This window comes from Balaenoptera borealis (assembly GCF_965194805.1).
Source record: "Balaenoptera borealis genome assembly, chromosome: 4".
Lineage (NCBI taxonomy): Eukaryota > Metazoa > Chordata > Mammalia > Artiodactyla > Balaenopteridae > Balaenoptera > Balaenoptera borealis.
The window spans coordinates 93,235,801-93,261,616 of NC_138861.1; the positions used below are offsets into that span (position 1 = coordinate 93,235,801).

At 34.6% G+C, this 25,816-nt stretch overlaps 1 long non-coding RNA gene across 1 annotated transcript; it reads right to left on the reverse strand.

Moving 5' to 3' along the window:
- Positions 1 to 148: 148 nt before the first annotated feature.
- LOC309627408 lies at positions 149 to 25,812 on the reverse strand. The gene is made up of 2 exons (XR_014243731.1): positions 22,250 to 25,812; positions 149 to 15,184 (listed from the first exon to the last, which is right to left on the reverse strand). It is a non-coding gene; the product is annotated as an uncharacterized lncRNA (long non-coding RNA).
- Positions 25,813 to 25,816: the final 4 nt, after the last annotated feature.

The window sequence follows — 25,816 nt, forward strand, 5'->3', positions numbered from 1 at the left end:
ATGGAGAAAAATAGGAAAAAATTCCTCTTAAGTAGTTTGAGTAAACCCTTATTTTTTCCAGTCTCAATCCATTTGTGGGGATGTATACGGTGCCTTTATATCCAACCAGGCATATTTATATGCCATTCCTTTATCAGGACTTGCTAGATTCTCTCTTGACCCTTTGAACATGATATTATATCAAATCTAATTTTGTACTCCTTTTATGAAATAGGCCATAATTCTCTCATTCAAAATTCCGTTCGAATAACTTTCTCCTAGAATAATCTTCCTAATGGTAGTCATTCTCTGAAGCTAAATGTAAATAGAAATCCCTCAGGGCACAGCTCAAATGCTCCTTCTCTATGGAGAATTTACTTTTCTTCTTTATGGGAAAGTGTTTGCCACCCTGACAATTTCTACATTGCATTTTTACTATGTCTCTTGTAAAATATGCCTTATTTTCTAATGTAATTATTCATGTCAAAAACAATAATAGCTCTTAAGTACACAGAATGCCTGAGTATATAAGAGCCTTTATGTATATATATTATTCTATATCTACAACAACCCCATGAGGAGGGGGATATTATACTAATTTTATTAGTTCTAGCTCAGAGGATTTGTAAATTTGCCTAGATCCCCAAATTACTAAGTAGCAAAACCAAGAATCAAACTCTGATCTTTTAGCACCAAATTAAATGAACTTTCTATAATTCTTTGATGTAAACTCTTTGAGGGTAAATTGATGTTTTTGTGTACTACCCAAATTTCCGTATAATCACTATTCAATAAAAGAGTTAAATGAGTGAAGAAATGAATAGGATCCAACCTACACAAATCATTTGAATATATCTCTCACAAATAGCAGATAACTGGATTTATTTCCTCCTTTGGACCATACTCTACTTGGCATTTGTCCATTGTTTGCTTCTGTCAGTAGTCCTAAGTAATTTATGCATGTATATTTTTTGCCTGCAAAGTCCTGGTATTTTCATCAAGGGCACGACAGAGTTTTTGGTTATTGTTTACTGGGTGTTTTTTGGCATCTATTCTGTTATTTCACAACACAAGAGTGAGAGTATATGTATATTGTTAGCCTCCCTTGGGAAAATGGAGGAATAGCCCCTGAAAGCTGAAAAATTATGTATATGTTCTAGAGGAAATTTATCTCCAGAACCATGACTTCTATAATAAATTTCTAAAATGTTTGTAAAATTTTCTAAAAATGGCAAATCTTTATAACATCATAGAATATTAATAGTGACATACTGAATTAACTTTTAATAAATTGCATCTTTATCTTAAACTGAGAAATGCATTGTAAATTTTCATGACTGATTATTTATTGTTTGCTGATAAGAATCCTAGTCCTTGCAAATACACTTAATAAATATATTCTTAGTAAAACTTTTTTTGAAATTAAGTGCATAGGATACCAGAAAAAAATTTATTTAAACTATTTATACATATAACAAAAGAATCATTGCTTAAAATTTATGTATATAAATTAATATATTTTATCTTACACTATTCCTGTTATTTTGGTTTAAGATGTTGACAATCAAAGCAAAATATGTTTATTGTATGAGGGGATTTTCAAAATAGAGCAAAACTTGATTGTTCTGCACATGCATTCTTCAAGTTCTTTATATAGGTCAAGAAAAGATGTGTAAAAGTGAAAAAGTGTGGCTTAACATTTTATTCCAGTAAAGATATATTCTGACCATTTTTGAACTGTGCATCTTACAGGAAATTTCCAGATCTTTAAGTGACACACACCTAGAGTTTTGTTCACTTCCTGAATAAAAGCCTTTTTTTTTTTTTTCCCCAAGTGGTTTAAAAGGTTTTAGATGGGGAGGTACCAGATGTCAGCAGTTCTAATTTTTTCAGTGCAACTATAATGGAGCACAGCTTAGTGATTACCGCAAAGTGGAATTTAACCTTCAGGTCACTGATTCAATCCCTTAGTGCTGCTGGCCTTTTGATAATAATAGATCTACTCTTGGGTACACACACACAACACACAGACACACATACCATTCCCACAAAAGAGACAAGCAGTCAAGGCAATGTATTAATAGAATGTAAAAAATCAGTTTCTTGAAATGAATTGCAAAGAATAAAAGTGAATGCCATTTACTCTTCCTCATATAAAAAAGTTAATGGGTGCAATAAAGTAAGGTTTAATAGATTAAAAATATTTTAAGTGACATTACTGCAGAATAATATTCTGGATTTTGAATTTCCTTAATACTATTTCATTAGGATTTAAGGGAGTTTGCTTCCACTGATTTACTGCCAATTCATCTTGGTTGTGGTCTTAATCCACAAAATAGTATGGAAGGTCAAAGTTAACCAAACCCTGGAGTGTTCCAGGAAAACAATGTGGAGAGTCAGCAGATAGTGTCCTTCCCTGAGTCAGGATAAACTATGATTATTTTAAAACAGTTTTTGATTGTGAATTGTTTGGGTTTTATCTCAGAAAGAAGCCAGGCTACATACTCACACATGGAGTATCAAGAGTACTGTGGTAGTTAAGGAGTTATCCTAGATTGCAGAGTAAATTGCAGGTGCCTTAGTAATGATATTTCAGCATGGAAGATGTAATCAGAAAGACCTCTGCTTATGTTTCAAAAAATAGCATGAGCTAGGGAAAAAAAAAGCAATACAAATAAAAACAGCAACCAGCAATAACCATCATGATACAATGTATTGACCACTTTATTTGTACTAACAGGGCCTCTGCTAAAAAAGTTAATATTATTTAAAACAGATTTCAAATCAAGGACACATATTAAAGTCCTCCTTTTTGGGTAGAAACAGAGGTTTCCAGTGGTCAAATAACTTGCTAAAAAAGGGCATAAGGCCAGTAAATGGAAGAGTCCAAGGTGAGGTTCAAGTTCAGGTACATCTTATGTTGATACTCAACCACACTGCTGTATTGAAGATGTTCATTAAAGATGAGGTGAAGAAATGTGACTGTCAGGCTGTTGGACATGTATCTAATGAGGACGCTCCAAAGTTTTAGAAATGTCATTTGTGTAAAGGAAAAGACAGACTACAGGTCCAGGTAGAGTACTCTTAACCTGAATGAACTGGTCAACCAGATCTAAGCAAAATTCAGCCTTTAGTTTATTTTATCATTCAATTGTTCATAGCATTGCTTGTAGTTCAGTGACTTATATTCATCACTATGCTGGGAGTAGACACCACTCTATCACTTCCTTGATTGTGTACAACTTTGGGATATTCTCTCACTAATTTATATAAATATACCTTGTGTCTCTGGCTCCATTGTACAAATTCTATGATCACTTCCTTTTCTCTTCTTTTTCTTGTATATGTTTGATATAAGTATTATGCAAAAAATATTCCTAAATGAACCATTATCTATCTATGTATCTATGTATCTATATGTATGTATGTATGTATGTATCTAATTTACATGTTGATTCTGATAGCACTGAAGTAAAACTCTTGCTAAAGCTAGCAAGTCAAAGTGCAATCTTTTAGGGTAGATTTCAATTCTTAGTAAAAAAGACTAAAAAGAAGTAAAAACTAAGATAAAGTAACCTTGTGTGTTTTGCCTAGAAAATTCCAAAAACTTCCTAACTGTATTTGGGAAAATCCAGTGAGACTCACTGGGTCTTTATTCAATAGTATTACTTTCAGTAAATGAATTTATATAGATAAAAAAGAGAGTAACTTTGTTAAATCTCGAGAACAGTTTTTTTGCATTTATTGCATGGTTCATTGCATAACTCTGCGTCTTTTGTCTCATCTGATGGGCAATGGAGCCATATTTCAAATGTGAAATAGGAATAACTAGAGAACCTCAGTCAATTATCACAAAAACAAACACAAAAATGAAATAGAGCTATTAAATCCTAGTGTTTTGGTCATCTACCAGTTTGGGTAATATGTTGCTCTTAAAGTTTTAGCCAGCTAGAATGTTGTTCTTGTTGTTATTGTTTTACAATATTCTATCAATTCATGTCGGATTGCTTGCTGCTCTGCTAAGCAAACTACAAATTTTACTCCACAAGAAGAGCAGTGTATACCACGATAAAAAATGGGATGCATGCTATGTGTTATGTTCAAAATTTTGTTTATTATGGTCCATTCTCCTGTTCCCCATATTTTAAAATCATTGATATGGTATTTACTATTAAATTTGCTATGCAAAGGATTTTGAAGTTACAATATTTTTACAACATTCTGATGACAACATAGAGGGAAAATTCTGGAAAATTTTGACACATGACCACTAATGATAATTGGCAGAACATCCATTAAGGTACTATGTGGAACCCATGAGATCCTGGACTCCTGCTATATCACAACATATTGCTGCATGAAATTCAGTATAACAGGAGCCCATCTTAGGCCCGAAAGATGAGAAAGAATTTATAATTTACATTATGATCCCATAATGTAAATATTTTCTTTTAATATTGTCCTTTAACATAGATCAATAATATCTAAAAATATCCTTTAACATAGATCAATAATATCTAAAAATATCTTATTAAGATTTTTTAAAAGCAAAAACTTGATTATTCTTTATGATTTATATACTTTTTTTGTAAAGAGTTTGTGACATTATCTAATTTAACAAGTGTTTGGCACCTATTATGTGCCAAGCTTTGTGATTATTTAGGAGATACAAAGATAAGTGAGGCATGATATTAACACACCAATATTTTACTCTAGTAAAAAGACAGATTATTAAACAAAGTTATAATATGAGTTACACTAAAGTTTTGGGTACATTAGTAAGCCATATAAAAATCCTAAATAATGGTTCATTATTCAGCAAAATAATACCATTGATAATAATCACACATACACAGATCATTGAATATATCAAATTAGTTACCACATGGCTCAATGATACATGCCACACTGGAAATAAATTGTTGACCACTAATGATTAAAAAGAGAGAGAATGGTCCACATGCTAAAGCATTGTGTGATGTCACCTCCAAGAGTCATACTAAGTCTAATATTGGTTAAAATTTAAATATTAAAACGTTTATTATATAAGTGTATGAAATATTACATTTCTGCAAAAAGTATCCCAGTCAAACTTCATAATACCTCTTTGTGGCAGGAATAATTGGTTTCATTTTATTAATAATGAAACTGGGGACTTCGCTGGTGGTGCAGTGGTTAAGAATCCACCTGCCAATGCAGGGGACACAGGTTCGAGCCCTGGTCTGGGAAGATTCCACATGCCTCAGAGCAAATAAGCCCATGCGCCATACCTACTGAGTCTGCGCTCTAGAGCCCGTGACCCACAACTACTGAGCTTGCGTGCCACAACTACTGAAGCCTACGTGCCTAGATCCTGTGCTGCACAACAAGAGAAGCCACCACAATGAGAAGCCCGCGCACCGCAACAAGGAGTAGCCCCGCTCACCGCAACTAGAGAAAGCCTGCATGCAGCAACGAAGACCCAACGCAGCCATAAATAAATAAATAAATAAATAAGTTTACATTAAAAAAAATAATGAAACTGGACCCCATAAATACTGCCCAGATGAAATAACTTAAAAGAGTCTGACTGGCATTTTCACCTATATATATACTTTTTACTTTAGTTTGACTTCACATCTCATCTCCCAGATCTGTTATTTGCCTAGAAATTTTAAGAAACAGAGAGTTCTTTCTATACTTTTCAAATGGACATAGAAAGAAATTCTATCAAAATTCCTTCACAGATTTAGAATTGTTCTTCCATACTAAGTTAAGATTTCTTAAGATTTCTGGTTATTTCTTTCATGCAATTTAAAAGAAAAGATCATCCAGTCTTATAAACAAATTACAAGAAAGAATAACTGGAAAATAGTTATACTGCAATAGCATTAGTTTTTAAAAATATTTATCTTTTTTCCCCTAATTAGTAGTCATTAGCATTCAAATAATGTTAATGTAGTATCACTGACAAATATAAAAAATTGAGATTTCTAAGTAGAAATGAGTCATCATTTCTAAGGCACAGCAGAAATTTTCACCTTATTGTTGCTTGGCTATATAGTTTACATAACTGACTTCTTAGAAGATCCATTCATGATGATAAAAGATGCTGGCCACAAATTTGGAAACTTCAAAAATATAAACTGTTAGCACTAAATAAATACACAAGAAAGACATTCTAAATTGGAATTAAAAAAAGAAAGGGATAACTTCTAGTATCATTTATTTACTAAATTTTTCCTTAATCTCTCTGTTGCTTAGTCAGTAAAACAAGGAGTTTGTGTTAGATATATTCATTTCATTTCTAGTATCCTTTCTTATATCCTATCTGGACTGAGTCAAATTTGCTTTAGATAATGGATTAAGTTTCAAGTGTCAATTAATACTACTAAAAATTCTGCTAAACACTAAAACAGTTCAGTGTTTTAGTACGTGACAAATTATGACTACAAATTTTCCCAGGTGATTGGGTGCCATTCTGAAAAAAGAATTTAAAAAAAAAAAAAAAAAAAGCTAGTCCCTAGGAGATGAAATTGTGGAAATATTCAATTTTCTATTAAAAGTCTTGAAATGACCGAAGTCAAGAAATTTTGGGCAGACTTGAGTTATGTAACTGTTCCAGACTTCGTCTCCAAATACCCTAAATCAAAGGCTAAATTAATAATCCCTCCATTATGCTCATATTGTATAATTATATTAATATAAATCTGTAACTACTGTTACATTGGTAACTAATAGCATATGTATGATATATGCATTATTTCATTTAGTTGAAGTTTTGTATATTTTGACTTTAAGCTCAGTTAATGTGATTTTGAAAAAAATCTATTGTAGAGTTTCAACAATCACACATCAACTCTACATAGATCAATGCCTCCCTCCATGTGATATCTGAAACATTTATGATCCATTAAGATGGTAATTGACATTCATAAGATGTATTTTTGAAAGTCTAACATTTCATCATTATAAAATATGGTGAAAACCTTTCAAATGCGAGAAAAGACCACATGGTCAGGGTCAGATGTCAGCTTTCATCTTGACCAAAGCATGTACCACAGAATCTAGTTGAAGACAATGAGATAGAAAGGGACATATTTAGAATGCATTCATAATGTAAGCACAATGATATATAACACTTATTTTTAAAAATACTACCTTTAGAATGTCACTGTAGACATAAGTGATTTCTACATAAACTTATTAAATATTTCATTTTTGATACATACCCAATAAAATATTTGAAACCAACCTATACTTTTATTATATAACAAATAAACTGAACACTATTTTACTCTGCAGCAGAGGAACTGAGGAAGGAGAGGAATGAAAGGGATGAAAATGAAATTGCAAGTTTCTTAGAATTTCACATAAACATATGTTGCCAATATATAAAGAACTCCAGACTTATCTGGATGGACCAATAGTAAAGAAGAAAAGGAAAAGAGGAAAATGAGGTAGCATTACACCCAACCTTGGTGTATTAACATTTTTCTTAATCCTTACAAAAGCTGAAGGGCCAGAAGTTAATACTTTTCCTTGATGGTCTACTTCCACAGTTTTTCTTTAACATTGCACAAATTTGTATACTCTGTAAAGCGGAACTCAAGGGCAAAGAATAAATAAGAGTGTCAATGAGAAATATATATGTATACATATATATACACACATATATATACATACATATACACATATATATTATTTTTTGTTAAACTGTGATTATTGAGCAGATCTATAACATATATGTTGTTAGTTATTTAGCCATATGTATTTTCGATTGTAGCATGTCAGGTAGTGTTTCATTGTATTGTTTTTCTTCCCAACAAGCAGACCATTTTACTTTGCAATGAGGATCCAGGAGCCCTTCAGCCTTGTTTTTCAAAAAAGGCTTCATGTGATGGAATTTATCAATCTTCTTTCTAAATGTGCATGACATTTTCTGAGTGAAAATGTTTTGTCATGTGTAGCTACAGAATGAAGACCCTAATATGATATTCATTACACTGACAGTATCTTACTGAGGAAACCATGCTTTAGAATTTCAAGACTTTGGTGTAATCTGACTCTAACATTCAACATTACATTCTCAAATGATTTAAATTTATCCAGTCAGACTTACACAGAGATACTTCTTCCTATCTCAACACTCATGTTGGATTAGTATGAATGTAATGGAATTAAAGGGAATAAATAATGTGAACATTATGTAAGAAATTTCCATTGGTGACATTGGTTAGAGAAACTCTGGAATACTTTAAATATATATATGTATATATGTATATTTAAACATATACATATATATTTACAACTAACTTTTAATTAAAGTACAAGTTTTAATATATTGGGAAAATCTACTTAAGCAAAATCTTTGTCCAAATATTAGTAAAAATCAAAAGAATTGATCTAGTGTCCTCTAACCTTTTGAAAATATTGTCATTTAATAACTATCTTGGAACTCAGAGGATGTTATTACCTTAATAAAGAGAAACCACTGTTTACAGCAGCAGTACATATCTTAAGCCAAGGAAAGCAAACCTAACATTGAGGCTAGCGTACGTTAAGAAAATTAATATTTATGTAAAGTGTAACTAACTGAGTCAATGAGCCTCACAAGAAAAATCAGACCAAGGGATTGAAAATATTTTTATCCAAAATGAAATGGCTAAAATAACCAACCAAACATGAGGAAAGCATGTCTCAAATTCTGTTTTGTGAAATAATAGTTTCAAGTTATAAATATTAGTGTTATTTAGGTAACAAAAAATTTTCCTTAACCAAATAAGTCAGGCAATGTTGTATTAGAAGAAGTTTAACAGTTTTCTTTATTGTATGCCTTATGAGAACATGCCAGTGTGTTGTGCAATCCAAGAACAGAACATATCTACAATTTTTTAAATATTTAGATCACCGTTTGTACCATGAGCTTTGTATGATCACCAATCCACAAAAGTCACTTTGAAACCATGTTTATAATCAATATCACATGCAAATATAGATGTAATTATCCTAAATAAAAGTATTAAAAAATGTAACTAAGTTAGTGCATGTAAGAGTCATTCATGATATGCAGGTAGGTTTTCTCTCACGCTTGCCCTCTTGATAGCTGTAAATAAAATATTTCCTTTTACAACTTTCAAGAATGCTGATATTGCTTTTTCTTTAATGTTTGACTGTTATACCAAAAAAGGTATTAATGTTGTCTAGGTATGTGACACACAGATGTCCTATATATAGAGTAAAACATTTAAAAATAGAAGTTAGCTATATACCTTTTATTTGATAACTTTACATTTAATCTTCAACCTCTGCTATGAATACAATTCCATAATTTATCTAATAACAATGTTCTGAAAAGTTAAATCAAACAATAAAAATGATACTAATAATGATACATTTTAAAACATGATATTACAAAAGGCAATTCTGATGCATGTAGATGAAAACAGCACTGACAGGATGGAAAATTAAGAGGTATTTTAAAACACTTGACTTTAGCAGTTGAGTTCTGTAATTCTAAATTCCTCTTAGAGACATGGTACTCTTGAAAGTCCAGGTGCAAAAGGTCGTTGGATATTTCTTATTTGCACCTAGAAATTAGAGCATTTCTCTGCAGTCATGAACTTTTTTCCTACAGAAGACACTGAATTAATAAAACTTTTTCATTGAGGAACTTGCTTTTTACTTCAGTATTGCTCTTCTACTTTGTTATTTCCTCTCTAGAACAACCCCCCCACACACACAAACACACACTCCGGTTGGCCCTATATTTTTTCTTAGCTACTTAGACTTCCACCTGTTGGCTTCGTTCTTAGGCTGTCTCACATTCCCCAAATGGCGATATGCTTCTTCATGCATGTTGATACGAAGAGGAAGTGTTTTCAGTCACAACTATTAAAAACTATTTTCATTGACTGAACCACCCTTCAGGGATATCTACCTTCAGGTAATGTCATATACAGGTAAAATTAAATTGAGGTTTCCTGAGCCAGTGGCCGTGGACAAGGTAATGTGATCACCCTCACTGCACCACCAAAACGCCAGCCTACTACCCGATGGAAGAAATGGGAAATAGCTGCTGCAGAGAAAAGCAAATGCCTCGCCCAGGATCAGAAAAGTATAGGCTAATGATTCTGATTGTGAGAAATTTCATTTTCTTTAAAAGAAGTAGCAATGAAATCTAACCTATGCTGATATTTAAATCTCTATTCCAGTGTTGACACTGGATTCCCTTAAGCTTCAAATTTGAACTCAATATGTTTGTTTTAGGCTAGAAAATTCTGTGTAGTCCAGGTTCTGGAAATTACAATACACTTTTTCTGCCCAAGTCGTAAGCATCTCCCCATGGGTCCTCTCCAAATTTTAGATGATGACATAAAAATACATATCTTCCATGGAGTGCCTACATTCATGTACTCCTTCACACACCGTAAAAGAACAATTATAGTGTGCTATTCAAAAGGCTTCCTTTTGAATATTAAGAGCGTTAAAAATTAATACTCAATTTTAACTCTAGTAAATATATAGATGAATGTAAAGCACTTTGTTTTTTCATTAAATGATAGTAATTGTAAATATACAAGTCTTAAGAGATTTAAGCACTGTCTGAAATAGAATTTTTTTAAAAAGGTCAACTTAAATTAAATAGCCCTGGTGAGGAAAAATGAATATTTAGACAGATAGATAGACATAGATATATGCGATTTATTTATCATTTATTTATTTATTTATAAATGGTAAGATTATTTTATTCTCTATTCACTAAATACAAAGAGATGCATCAAACACTGCCTCCACCCTCTGTTCTGAAAAAGTCCTATTCATGCATCAGAATTAACTCAGCCATCACTTCTCCCTGATTCTTTTCCTGAACAACTCAGCCAGAATCAATCGTGCACTGCCTTAATGCCTTCTCACTGTATGCCCATTTCTATTGTTAAATTTGTTTCACTTTATTGTAAATACTTGTTTTCATATCTGTGACCCACTAGATCAGGCCCAGGAAACTTTCTCTGTAAAAAGCCAGATAGTAAATATTTTTGGCTTTGAAGGCCATACTGTCTAAGTTGCAACTACTCAAATCTGCAACTGTAGCACAAAAGCATCCATAGACTATACTTAAGGAAGGATGTGGCTATGTTCCAGCAATGTTGTATTTGCACTAGCAGGTGGAAGACTGGATTTGGCCACAAACTGTAGTCCACAATTCCTTAAAGGTAGAAACTGTGATTTTCAGTGCTTTCGTCTTTGTTTTGCAGCTGTAAGCACAATGCTGAATATGCAAAGGAGAGTTGATAAATGTATTTTTAATTTTAGTTCAGTTGAATCAAGTTACAGCAACTCAAGTTCCAATGATTTCCGGCCGTAAGAAGTCTGGTGCTTAAAAGTTGAGCTGTGTACTCTCCAATATGTAACCACTAGCGATATGTGGTTGTTTAATCTTAAATTAATTAAAATCAAACAAATTAAAAATTCAGTGCCTCAGACACATTAACCACATTCCCAGGGCTCACTAGCCTTATGTAGCTAATAGCTACCATATTTAAATAGCACAGACATAGAACATAACTATCATTACAGAAAGTTCTATTGGGCAGTCCTGGCTCAGATGATGTGAATATTAAGACAAGGAGATATCCTCAAGAAGAATCCTGGTGGTGTATAAAATATGGTTCAGTATAGCTTAAATACACTATCTTGACGAAATTTCAAAAACTGAAATTATATTATGCACAACAAATAAAAAGGTGTGAATTTACTGAATAAACTAGGTAATTAGACACAAGTATTCTACTACTTGAAGCAGATTCAGTAGACCTTTGGGTGTATGTGAATTTGCACATGTGTGTAACTAAAATTCAAGATTCACAGTAGATTTTATGCAATTAAAAAATAATGGTTCCTGTTACAGAAGCCATAGAAGAGAAAGTGGATTATACAAAAGAGACGCATCAGTGTAGGCAGAAGAGGATAATATTAGGTGCTCACTAACTCAAGAAGTAGAACAACTTTGACAATGTCAGGAGAAAATGCAAAACAGGAACGACCAAAAGCATTTAAAATGCAAATGCAGGAAAGAAGACAGTTTTCATCTAATTGATTCTCAATTCTTGCTAAAGAAAGGGGCAAGTTTATATTTTTTCTGCTGAAGGAGGCATTTAAGATCATGAAGTTCCAAGATCAAATTCAAGCTTAAACTATTATTTGTTATAGAAGCTTGACATTACTTTTTATCATTCTCACCTTCAGTTTACTCTCAGTACAATGATAATAATAAAACCGCTTCAGCAGACTACTGAGAGGACAAAATGAGGTGATATTTGTCAAGGGCTTAGTAGATTGTTCAACACATTGAATACCTGGGAAATTGTAGCAATTTTATTACAGAGGTTGAGCATGGTTTGGTGGGATAAGGAAGCTGAAGACAGTGGGGAAGTTTTAAAATTGCTTTGTGAAGAATAAGAAAGGAAGTTGAGTGAGAGAATATGAAATAATTCCTCAAAAGCTTCTAAGGCTCAGATAAGATAGGAAACAATGAATTTCTTCGAATAACAATATTTGAGGTTATGTGATTATTTTGTGCTAGCTATGTCAGGATGTCAATTATAGGAGAAGAGAATGCAGAGAAATGAATCCTGAACAAAATATCTGTGGGCTATTTGTAATAGAGAAACATTAAGCAAAGGCCTTGAGGCGTAAGCAAGGGAGTGACCAAAGAGTTCAGGATTAATAAAGACCAAAGTAAAGCCAGGGAAAAATTATAAAAAGGATAAACTAGAGAAGCCAAGGTAAAGAAATTCCCACTAATGCCAAAGCTATGCTGGGCTAAGAATAACACATGAGACAGGGAGAAAAATGGAAAACTGTCATCACCAACTTTGATGCTCAAAGTTCAATTTTTAAAGGTAAGATAGATAAATGCAGGTCAAGAAAAAAACTTTAAAATTCCTAAATGTTGTCCAGGATGATGGTAAGAATTGAGGTAATAGGGAATACCATAAGCCAGGTACCAAAGAATTTTAAGCAAACATGGAAGTGACTTGCTGGTTGATAGAAGGCACTGGCCGGGAATGGTAAAGTGATGTAATCAAATATTCTTTTAACCTCAAAGGAAAATTATTATATTATTGCACTTTGGATCTTTGAAAGTATTTGAAATAAATTGGTTTTGAAATACGCATTATTTTATGTTTAAAAGTTGAAAACTTCAGGAAATGTTAATGTTTGCATTATTATTATTATTATGTTTATGTTCATTATGTTTTATGAAGTGTTCTTCAATAAGAATGACAATATTGCTGAAATGTAGCTAGCGTTACAAAGGAGTGTGGACACTGGTGAAATGTGAGTAAAATAGAGGTACTTTCTGAGTTTTTCATGTATACAGGGAATCAAAAAATGTTAGTTTTCCTAGACTATTTGGAGTCTACAGAGTACTAAGGTGCAAAAAATTCTTTCGATTTCCAACTGTAAATATACAAGTATTATTTCCTCCTATCGCTCAGTTAATAGAAAATAAACCAATACACTAAGTATTTTAAATCTGTGCTACAGATCCAAACATCTTTAGAGACTTGTTACACAAATGTCTTCATAAAGTATATTTTTTCCTCTTTCAAAAGCAAGAGGGAATGGGGGATGGGAGGGGAGATCTCTGCAATATACTTCCTTAGAATTATTTTCACAAATGCCAACGTCTGTCTTTTTTTTAACTTAAGATGGCACCTGCAACCTCTTTCAGTCCCGGTGGTAAAACTGCACGGTCTCACAGAAACATGCTTGCCAAAGAAGTCTGGAGGCTTGTGACACAGTTTACACCTGTTTAGATGTCTTGTCACCTCACAGAGTTGCTTTCAGTTGCCACCTCATGTAAATTTTGCATTCAAGCTGCTATCATTCTTTAGCAAGAGTGTACTTTTCTCTTATTTTGGAACTTGATTGACTTTTCGAACTCAGCTGCACCTTCCACAATTAAAAAAAAAATGTTTGTCAGTTTTTATAACTGGGTTCTTATGACAGTAGAGTTCCCACTACGTGACCATGTAATCAGTCAGCTCTCTTCCCCACTGTGTCTTAGTTATAATTGAGACTAGCTTTTGATATTCAAGCTTAATCAATTTTATAGGTTCAAGGATTCCCTTAATAATCTTTGGTATGACTCATGCAGTAGAAGCTATTTATTCTGCATGCCAGTGTGCTGGAATGATCAGGGCCTTGCTCTCAATTTCTGAAGCTATTGCTTCTCTCAGGCTTCATAAAAACAAATAATAAAAGTAAAATAAAATTGTGTGGATTTTTGCTTTTCTTTTTTTCCACTGTACCAATTGGAGCATAGTAACAAAATCAATAAAGATTCTAAATTGGGCCCATTATGATAATAATATTTTACATTTATTGGGGAATAGCCTGGCTTCTGATGTTTATGTAATGTGAGGTATAGACTGAGGATTTTTTTTTTGCATATTACTATCCAATTGTTTTTGTATCATTTTTTGAAGACTGTCCTTTAGCCATTCAATTGCTTTTGAACTTTTGCCAAAAATCAATTGACCATATACATGTAAATCTATTTTTGGACCCTGTTCCATTTATTTGTCTGTCACTGTGCTTCAATACTATAGTTTGATACTAAGTGCTAAAATTGGATAATGTAAGTCCTTCCAACCTTGATCCCTTTTTTCAAAGTTGTTGGGCTATTCCAGTTCATTTGCATTTCTATACAAATTTCAGAATCGGCCTGTCAATTTATACAAAAAAAAGGCTTGTAGGATTTTATTTGTTATCACATTTAATGTATAAATCAATTCAGGAATCGTTTCAATAGAGAAAAAAAGGCTTTAAACTTTCATTTAAACTCATGTTCATAAATAGCAAATCAAATATTTAACATCTTATGTTAGACTTAATTGGAACAGGTTTTACTGATGAATAATGATCACTGATTCTTATCTAACATGCAGTGTGCACCAGACATCGTAATGTTGCATGTGACATAATTAGGCATTTACTTGCTAAGAAAGTAGATCTTAAATGTCCCCAACACAAAAAGGAAATGGTAACTATGTTACAGGATGGAGGTGGTAACTGATACTATGGTAGTAATAATCTTGCAATTGATAAATGTATCAAATCAACACATTATTGTATACCTTAAACTTACACAATGTTATATGTTAATTATATCTCAATAAAGCTGAAAAAAATTAACTAATTAAAAAAACATTTACTGAGGGGAGAGAGAAGATGGCGGAAGAGTAAGACGCGGAGATCACCTTCCTTCCCACAGATACAGTAGAAATACATCTACACGTGGAACTGCTCCTACAGAACACCCACTGAACGCTGGCAGAAAACGTCCGACCTCCAAAAAGGCAAGAAACTCCCCCCATACTTGGGCAGGGCAAAAGAAAAAAGAAATAAGAGACAAAAGAACAGGGATGGCACCTGCACCAGTGGGAGGGAGCTGTGAAGGAGGAAAGATTTCCACGCACTAGGAAGCCCCTTCGCGGGCAGAGACTGCGGGTGGCAGAGGGGGGAAGCTTCGGAGCCACGGAGGAGAGCGCAGCAACAGGGGTGCAGAGGGCAAAGCGGAGAGGTTCCCGCACGGAGGATCGGTGCCCAGCAGCGCTCACCAGCCCGAGAGGCTTGTCTGCTCAGCCGCCGGGGCGGGCGGGGCTGGGAGCTGAGGCTCGGGCTTCGGTCGGATCGCAGGGAGAGGACTGGGGTTCTCGGCGTAAACACAGCCTGAAGGGGTTAGTGCACCACAGCTAGCCGGGAGGGAGTCCAGGAAAAAGTCTGCAGCTGCCGAAGAGGCAAGAGACTTTTTCTTCCCTCTTTGTTTCCTGGTGCGCGAGGAGACGGGATTCAGAGTGCCGCCTAAACGAGCTCCAGAGACGGGCACGAGCCGCGGCGATCAGCGCGGACCCCAGAGACGGGCGTGAGACGCTAAGGCTGCTGCTGCCGCCACCAAGAAGCCTGTGTGCGAGCACAGGACACTCTCCACACCGCCCCTCCCGGGAGCCTGTGCAGCCCGCCACTGCCAGGGTCCCGTAATCCAGGGACAACTTCCCCGGGAGAACGCACTGCGCGCCTCAGGCTGGTGCAACGTCACGCCGGCCTCTGACGCTGCAGGCTCACCCCGCCTCCTCTGTACCCCTCCCTCCCCGCGGCCTGGGTGAGCCAGAGCCCCCGAAGCAGCTGCTCCTTTAACCCCGTCCTGTCTGGGCGGGGAATAGGCGCCCTCAGGTGACCTACACGCAGAGGCGGGTCCAAATCCAAAGCTGAACCCCAGGAGCTGTGCGAACAGAGAAGAGAAGGGGAAATCTCTCCCAGCAGCCTCAGAAGCAGTGGATTAAAACTCCACAAACAACTTGATGTGCCTGCATCTGTTGAATACCTGAATAGACAACGAATCATCCCAAATTCAGGAGGTGGACTTTCGGAGCAGGATATATTAATTTTTCCCCTTTTCCTTTTTTTTGTGAGTGTATATGTATATGCTTCTGGGTGAGATTTTGTCTGTATAGCTCTGCTTTATAATAGCTTTATTTTACTTCACTATATTATAGCCTCTTTCTTTCTATTTTTTCTCCCTTTTACTCTGAGCCGTGTGGACAAAAGGCTCTTGGTGCTCCAGCCAGGCATCAGGGCCATACCTCTGAGGTGGGAGAGCCAACTTCAGGACACTGGTCCACAAGAGACCTCCCAGCTCCATGTAATACCAAATGGCGAAAATCTCTCAGAGATCTACATCTCAACATCAAGACCCAGCTTCACTCAACGACCAGCAAGCTACAGTGCTGGACATCCTATGCCAAACAACTAGCAAGACAGGAACACAGCCCCATCCATTAGCAGAGAGGCTGCCTAAAATCATAATAAGGCCACAGACACCCCAAAATACACCACCAGACGTGGACGTGCCCACCAGAAAGACAAGATCCAGCCTCATCCACCAGAACTCAGGCACTAGTTCCCTCCACCAGGAAGCCTACACAACCCACTGAACCAACCTTAGCCACTGGGGACAGATACCAAAAACAACGGGAACTACGAACCTGCAGCCTGTGAAAAGGAAACCCCAAACACAGTAAGATAAGCAAAATGAGATGATAGAAAAACACACAGCATATGAAGGAGCAGGGTCAAAACACACCAGACTTAACAAATGAAGAGGAAATAGGTAGTCTACCTGAAAAAGAATTCAGAATAATGATAGTAAGGATGATCCAAAATCTTGGAAATAGAATAGACAAAATGCAAGAAACATTTAACAAGGACATAGAAGAACTAAAGAGGAACCAAGCAATGATGAAAAACACAATCAATGAAATTAAAAATACTCTAGATGGGATCAATAGCAGAATAACTGAGGCAGAAGAAAGGATAAGTGACCTGGAAGATAAAATGGTGGAAATAACTACTGCAGAGCAGGATAAAGAAAAAAGAATGAAAAGAACTGAGGACAGTCTCAGAGACCTCTGGGACAACATTAAACGCACCAACATTCGAATTATAGGGGTCCCAGAAGAAGAAGAGAAAAAGAAAGGGACTGAGAAAATATTTGAAGAGATTATAGTTGAAAACTGACCTAATATGGGAAAGGAAATAGTTAATCAAGTCCTGGAAGCACAGAGAGTCCCATACAGGATAAACCCAAGGAGAAACACGCCAAGACACATATTAATCAAACTGTCAAAAATTAAATATAAGGAAAACATATTAAAGGCAGCAAGGGAAAAACAACAAATAACACACAAGGGAATCCCCATAAGGTTAACATCTGATCTTTCAGCAGAAACTCTGCAAGCCAGAAGGGAGTGGCAGGATATACTTAAAGTGATGAAGGAGAAAAACCTACAACCAAGATTATTCTACCCAGCAAGGATCTCATTCAGATGTGATGGAGAAATTAAAATCTTTACAGACAAGCAAAAGCTGAGAGAGTTCAGCACCACCAAACCAGCCTTACACAAATGCTAAAGGAACTTCTCTAGGCAAGAAACACAAGAGAAGGAAAACACCTACAATAACAAACCCAAAACATTTAAGAAAATGGGAATAGGAACATACATATCGATAATTACCTTGAATGTAAATGGACTAAATGCTCCCACCAAAAGACACAGGCTGGCTGAATGGATACAAAAACAAGACCCATATATATGCTGTCTACACGAGACCCACTTCAGACCTAGAGACACATACAGACTGAAAGTGAGGGGATGGAAAAAGATATTCCATGCAAATGGAAATCAAAAGAAAGCTGGAGTAGCAATTCTCATATCAGACAAAATAGACTTTAAAATAAAGACTATTACAAGAGACAAAGAAGGACACTATATAATGATCAAGGGATCGATCCAAGAGGAAGGTATAACAATTGTAAATATTTATGCACCCAACATAGGAGCACCTCAATACATAAGGCAAATACTAACAGCCATAAAAGGGGAAATCGACAGCAACACAATCATAGTAGGGGACTTTAACACCCCACTTTCACCAATGGACAGATCATCCAAAATGAAAATAAATAAGGAAACACAAGCTTTAAATGATACATTAAACAAGATGGACTTAATTGATATTTATAGGACATTCCACCCAAAAACAACAGAATACACATTTTTCTCAAGTGCTCATGGAACATTCTCCAGGATAGATCATATCTTGGGTCACAAATCAAGCCTTGGTAAATTTAAGAAAATTGAAATTGTATCAAGTATCTTTTCCGACCACAACGCTATGAGACTAGATATCAATGACAGGAAAAGATGTGTAAAAAATACAAACACATGGAGGCTACACAATACACTACTTAATAACGAAGTGATCACTGAAGAAATCAAAGGGGAAATCAAAAAATACCTAGAAACAAATGACAATGGAGACGCGACGACCCAAAACCTTTGGGACGGAGCAAAAGCAGTGCTAAGAGGGAAGTTTATAGCAATACAAGCCTACCTCAAGGAACAGGAAACATCTCGAATAAACAACCTAACCTTGCACCTAAAGCAATTAGAGAAAGAAGAACAAAAAAACCCCAAAACCAGCAGAAGGAAAGAAATTATAAAGATCAGGTCAGAAATAAATGAAAAAGAAATGAAGGAAACAATAGCAAAAGTCAATGAAACTAAAAGCTGCTTCTTTGAGAAGATAAACAAAATTGATAAACCATTAGCCAGACTCATCAAGAGAAAAAGGGAGAAGACTCAAATCAATAGAATTAGAAATGAAAAAGGAGAAGTAACCACTGACACTGCAGAAATACAAAAGATCATGAGAGATTACTACAAGCAACTCTATGCCAATAAAATGGACAACCTGGAAGAAATGGACAGATTCTTAGAAATGCACAAACTGCCAAGACTGAACCAGGAAGAAATAGAAAATATGAACAGACCAATCACAAGCACTGAAATTGAAACTGTGATTAAAAACCTTCCAACAAACAAAAGCCCAGGATCATGTGGCTTCACAGGTGAATTCTATCAAACATTTAGACAAGAGCTAACACCTATCCTTCTCAAACTCTTCCAAAATATTGCAGAGGGAGGAACACTCCCAAACTCATTCTACGAGGCCACCATCACCCTGATACCAAAACCAGACAAAGATGTCACAAAGAAAGAAAACTACAGACCAATATCACTGATGAACATAGATGCAAAAATCCTCAACAAAATATTAGCAAACAGAATCCAACAGCACATTAAAAGGATCACACACCATGATCAAGTGGGGTTTATCCCAGGAATGCAAGGAATCTTCAATATATGCAAATCAATCAACGTGATACACCATATTAACAAATTGAAGGAGAAAAACCGTATGATCATCTCAATAGATGCAGAGAAAGCTTTCGACAAAATTCAACACCCATTTATGATAAAAGCCCTGCAGAAAGTAGGCATAGAGGGAACTTTCCTCAACATAATAAAGGCCATATATGACAAACCCACAGCCAACATTGTCCTCAATGGTGAAAAACTGAAACCATTTCCACTAAGATCAGGAACAAGACAAGGTTGCCCACTCTCACCACTATTATTCAACATAGTTTTGGAAGTGTTAGCCACAGCAATCAGAGAAGACAAAGAAATAAAAGGAATCCAAATCGGAAAAGAAGAAGTAAAGCTGTCACTATTTGCAGATGACATGATACTATACATAGAGAATCCTAAAGATGCTACCAGAAAACTCCTAGAGCTAATCAATGAATTTGGTAAAGTAGCAGGATACAAAATTAATGCACAGAAATCTCTTGCATTTCTATACACTAATGACATAAAATCTGAAAGTGAAATTAAGAGAACACTCCCGTTTACCATTGCAAAAAAAAGAATAAAATATCTAGGAATAAACCTACCTAAGGAGACAAAAGACCTGTATGCAGAAAATTATAAGACACTGATGAAAGAAATTAAAGATGATACAAATAGATGGAGAGATATACCATGTTCCTGGATTGGAAGAATCAACATTGTGAAAATGACTCTACTACCCAAAGCAATCTACAGATTCAATGCAATCCCTATCAAACTACCACTGGCATTTTTCACAGAACTAGAACAAAAAATTTCACAATTTGTATGGAAACACAAAAGACCCCGAATAGCCAAAGCAATCTTGAGAACGAAAAATGGAGCTGGAGGAATCAGGCTCCCTGACTTCAGACTATATTACAAAGCTACAGTAATCAAGACAGTTTGGTACTGGCACAAAAACAGAAATATAGATCAATGGAACAGGATAGAAAGCCCAGAGATAAACCCACACACATATGGTCACCTTATTTTTGATAAAGGAGGCAAGCATATACAGTGGAGAAAAGACAGCCTCTTCAGTAAGTGGTGCTGGGAAAATTGGACAGATACATGTAAAAGTATGAAATTAGAACACTCCCTGACACCATGCACAAAAATAAACTCAAAATGGATTAAAGACCTAAGTGTAAGGCCAGACACTATCAAACTCTTAGAGGAAAACATAGGCAGAACACTCTATGACATACATCACAGCAGGATTCTTTTTGACCCAGCTCCCAGAGAAATGGAAATAAGAACACAAATAAACAAATGGGACCTAATGAAACTTAAAAGCTTTTGCACAGCAAAGGAAACCATAAACAAGACGAAAAGACAACCATCAGAATGGGAGAAAATATTTGCAAATGAAGCAACTGACAAAGGATTAATCTCCAAGATTTACAAGCAGCTCATGCAGCTCAATAACAAAAAAACGAACAACCCAATCCAAAAATGGGCAGACGACCTAAATAGACATTTCTCCAAAGAAGATATACAGATGGCCTACAGACACATGAAAGAATGCTCAACATCATTAATCATTAGAGAAATGCAAATCAAAACTACAATGAGATATCATCTCACACTGGTCAGAATGGCCATCATCAAAAAATCTAGAAACAATAAATGCTGGAGAGGGTGTGGAGGAGAGGGAACACTCTTGCACTGTTGGTGGGAATGTAAATTGATACAGCCACTATGGAGAACAGTATGGAGGTTCCTTAAAAAACTACAAATAGAACTACCATACGACCCAGCAATCCCACTACTGGGCATATACCCTGAGAAAACCATAGGTCAAAAAGAGTCATGTACCAAAATGTTCATTGCAGCTCTATTTACAATAGCCAGGACATGGAAGCAACCTAAATGTCCATCGACAGACGAATGGATAAAGAAGATGTGGCACATATATACAATGGAATATTACTCAGCCATAAAAAGAAATGAAATGGAGGTATTTGTAATGAGGTGGATGGAGTTAGAGTCTGTCATACAGAGTGAAGTAAGTCAGAAAGAGAAAAACAAATACAGTATGCTAACACATATATACGGAATCTAAGGAAAAAAAAAAAAAAAGCCATGAAGAACCTAGTGGCAAGACGGGAATAAAGACACATACCTACTAGAGAATGGACTTGAGGATATGTGGAGGGGGTGGGGTGAGATGTGACAGGGTAAGAGAGTGTCATGGACATATATACACTACCAAATGTAAAATAGATAGCTAGTGGGAAGCAGCCACATAGCACAGGGAGATCAGCTCGGTGCTTTGTGACCACCTAGAGGGGCGGGATGGGGAGGGTGGGAGGGAGGGAGGGAGGGAGATGCAAGAGGGAAGAGATATGGGAACATATTGTATGTGTATAACTGATTCACTTTGTTATAAAGCAGAAGCTAACACACCATTGTAAGGCAATTATACTTCAATAAAGATGTTTAAAAACAAACAAACAAACAAACAAAAAAAAAACATTTACTAGTTGATGGACATCTAAACTGTTCCCATTGTTTTGCTCTAATACACAATATAAACACCTTTGTATAAATATTTCTAGACATAAATACTAAGGTTTTGGTAGGATCATTTTTAGAAATAAAATTGCTGATTCAAAGTATATGTATTTAAATCATAAATAGATACTCCAAATTATCCTAAAATTAATATTTCCTAAACAGATAAACCTCCCCATCTCTCTTTATCTTTGTCAATATGTGTTATTTTTATTTTGTTTTATTTTTGCCATTTTGAGGGACAAAGGAAATATTTTATTTTTGTTTTATATTGCAAATATTTACAAATACAAAATGAGAATATTTATTTTCTCTGTTAATAATTCTGTGCATTTGTTGTTAATATTTTTGGCCATTTTTCCTTTTCTGTCATCTTTCTCTTTGATTACAGGAGTTCTTTGCATTTTACATCAATTAATTGCTATATATGTTACAAAAATTGTATTGCCTATGTCATCACTTTGACTCAGTATTTTATTTCATTGATACTTTATAACTATATAAAGGCAAATATTTTTTGTCTTTGTTTTATTTTTATTTTTATTTTTGGCTTAGAAGGGCATTCATTATTCTGCAAGTAAAGCACACACAAACACACATTTTTCAATACTTTCTATAATGTAATACTATAATGTATTTACTATCACAATAATAAATCTCTATTACAAACAACTATAAAATCTCTTTAACAACACATATTTATTTTCTTTAAAATAAATATGAACTTTAAACAACACATATCTATTTTTCATGCACATGGGGCTGTGAGTCAGCAGGAATCCTGCTAGGCTAATCTGTGATTCATTGGTTTTGTTTTAGGTCATAGATTGGGTTGAAACATACTCTAAATATTTCTTCATTCTGGAGCCAGAGTTCCCCTGGACATGTTCTTGCCATGGTAGTTGGAGAAGCAAGAAAGCAAGTCAAACTGCACAACCACATGTAAAACACCTATTCATATTTTGCCTACTAATTTTCCATTGGCCAAATTAAGTCACATGGTCAAGTTCAAATAAAATAGAGCAGGTAAGTACATGCTGCCAACACCAAAGCCAGGGCAAGGACAGGGTAGAGAAGAATTTTCAATATGTAGTCCAGTGTGACTACAACTATTTCAAATGTTCATTTAAAGTCCACTTTCATTTTGAAGTTTATGGCTTTAATTTTATATATGATACTATGAAAAGACCTATTTTATCAATAGTATTTCTTCACATATAATTTAATGCATTATATTAATATAAAATATTAATATAATACTTATTAAATACTATAAGTATATTAATATGACATATTAATATAATATATTAAATTATTGCAACAACATTCATTACATAGTCTATCTCTTATCCACTGTTTTGAAATGATCCTTCAATCATGTATTAAAACATCATATATTTTAAATTCCTTTTTTAATTTAATTTTTATTTTATATTGGAGTATAATTGATTTACAATGTGTTAGTTTCAGGTGTACAGCAAAGTGATTCAGTTATACATATACATATATCCATTCTTTTTCAGATTCTTTTCCCATATAGGTTACTACATAATATTGAGTAGAGTTCCCTGTGCTATACTGTAGGTCCTTGTTAATTGTATATTTAATATATAGTAGTGTGTGTATGTTAATCCCAAACTCCTAATTTATCCCTCCCTACCACATTTTGTCTTTGGTAACCATAAGTTTGTTTTCGAAGTCTGTGAGTCTGTTTCTGTTTTGTAAAAATGTCATGTGCATTATTTTTTAGATTTCACATATAAGTGATATCATATGATATTTGTCTTTCTCTGTCTGACTTACTTCACTTAGTATGATAATCTCTAGGTCCATGCTTGTTGCTGCAAATGGCATTATTTCATTCTTTTTTTATGGCTAATATTCCATTGAATGTGAGTAGATATAGCAGGTTATTCAAAATTTCTTCATGGTTCTACATTACCATAAACATTTCTAAAAAATACTCTCAACACTTGCTTCTATCCAGTTTCCTAATTTTTTCTACTCTGGTAGTCTAATAGGTCTTTTATATCCTAACATAAATTTTGTTTCTCTGGTATCCAAGCATTGTTAGCATTTCTTCAAACTCATATTAACATTTTGTTTCTTTTCTCACACATTGGTTTACTTACATAAATTATAATGCTCTTATTTCTTGCACATTTTTCTATTGAGACTGGTGATTCTCCTTGTTGATATAGCATAGGTAGAAGCATCTTGAAGATTTTGAAACTGTAAATGTCTTCTCTCGTTTTGTTATCGTCTCTTACTTTTCTAGTTATTTCTTTGAAAAACAGAAATCTTTAATTTTGATATAATTGAATTCATCATTTTGTGCCATATAATCTGGCTTTGGAAATTAGTTTGAGAAGTCTTTTTCCCCTAAGCTGTTATATTTTTAAAATAAAGAATGTGAAAATACAATAAGATAATGTTATATATACTAAGTAAGTTGATTGTAAATTTTGAGTATTTGGTAAGATAATTTTTTTGTACAACTCTATCTCTTTAATATATCATTTAGTTTGTATCTCTGGCTTTCCAGTCTGTCTATCTTTATAAGTTATACACTACTCATTATAGAAACAATTGAAAAAATGATACATTTATAGAAAAGTAACTTAGAAATATGACAAAAATGAATCATAATCTTATTCTAAGAACAAATAAGATTCTATAACTCTCACTCTGACTCCTGTTATTTCATTGACTCATCTCCTGCTCGTTTCCTTCTTACACACTAGTTTCCAGTAACACTGGCCTCCTGATTTTTCAAACACACCATGAGTTCCTTCCTCAGGGCTTTCACCCTTGCTTGGCTATGGCTAGAAGTTTCTTTCAGACTGAAGCACAATCTACTCTCTCACCCCCTTCAGGCCATTTGTCACTGGCATCCTTTCATAAAATTGTCCCCAATCCAACTTATTTTCTTCCTTGCTTTATTTTTCATCTCATCATATATTACTCTATAAGCAGTAATTATATTAACTATATATGTCATCTATTGTCTGTCTCCCAAACTAGAAAATAAGCTCTATGAAGCCAAAGTTTTGTGTTTCTTTTCTTTTCTTCTGTTTTCTTATCATATTAAACAAGAGCTGAATGGTAATCTCTTAAATATTTATTGGTTGACTGAACCAATCAATCAATAAATCCAAGTTCATAAAAACTCAATTATCCCTTTTTAAGCTAGTAATTATCAGGTATGACTGAAAGCTACTGGTACACTGGTAGTACTCCAGGGAAAACAAAACAAAACAAAACAAAATGGAAAACAAACATCAAAACTTTTTCGGTCATTTTGACCAGCACTTCCATAATTTAGCTATTTTTTTAGTATTTTTAAATATGGTAACTTGACATTAAAAAAGAAGTGATCAGAGATCACTAATAATAGAAATAAATATTTAATTTTCCCCTTTGGCCTCTAAAAGCATAGGAGATCAGAGACAGAGATCAAAATGTATATTCAAATTTAGTAGAACTTCCAAATTTGTATTTGAAATCTTTCCATTTAAAAAGTTAAATACATA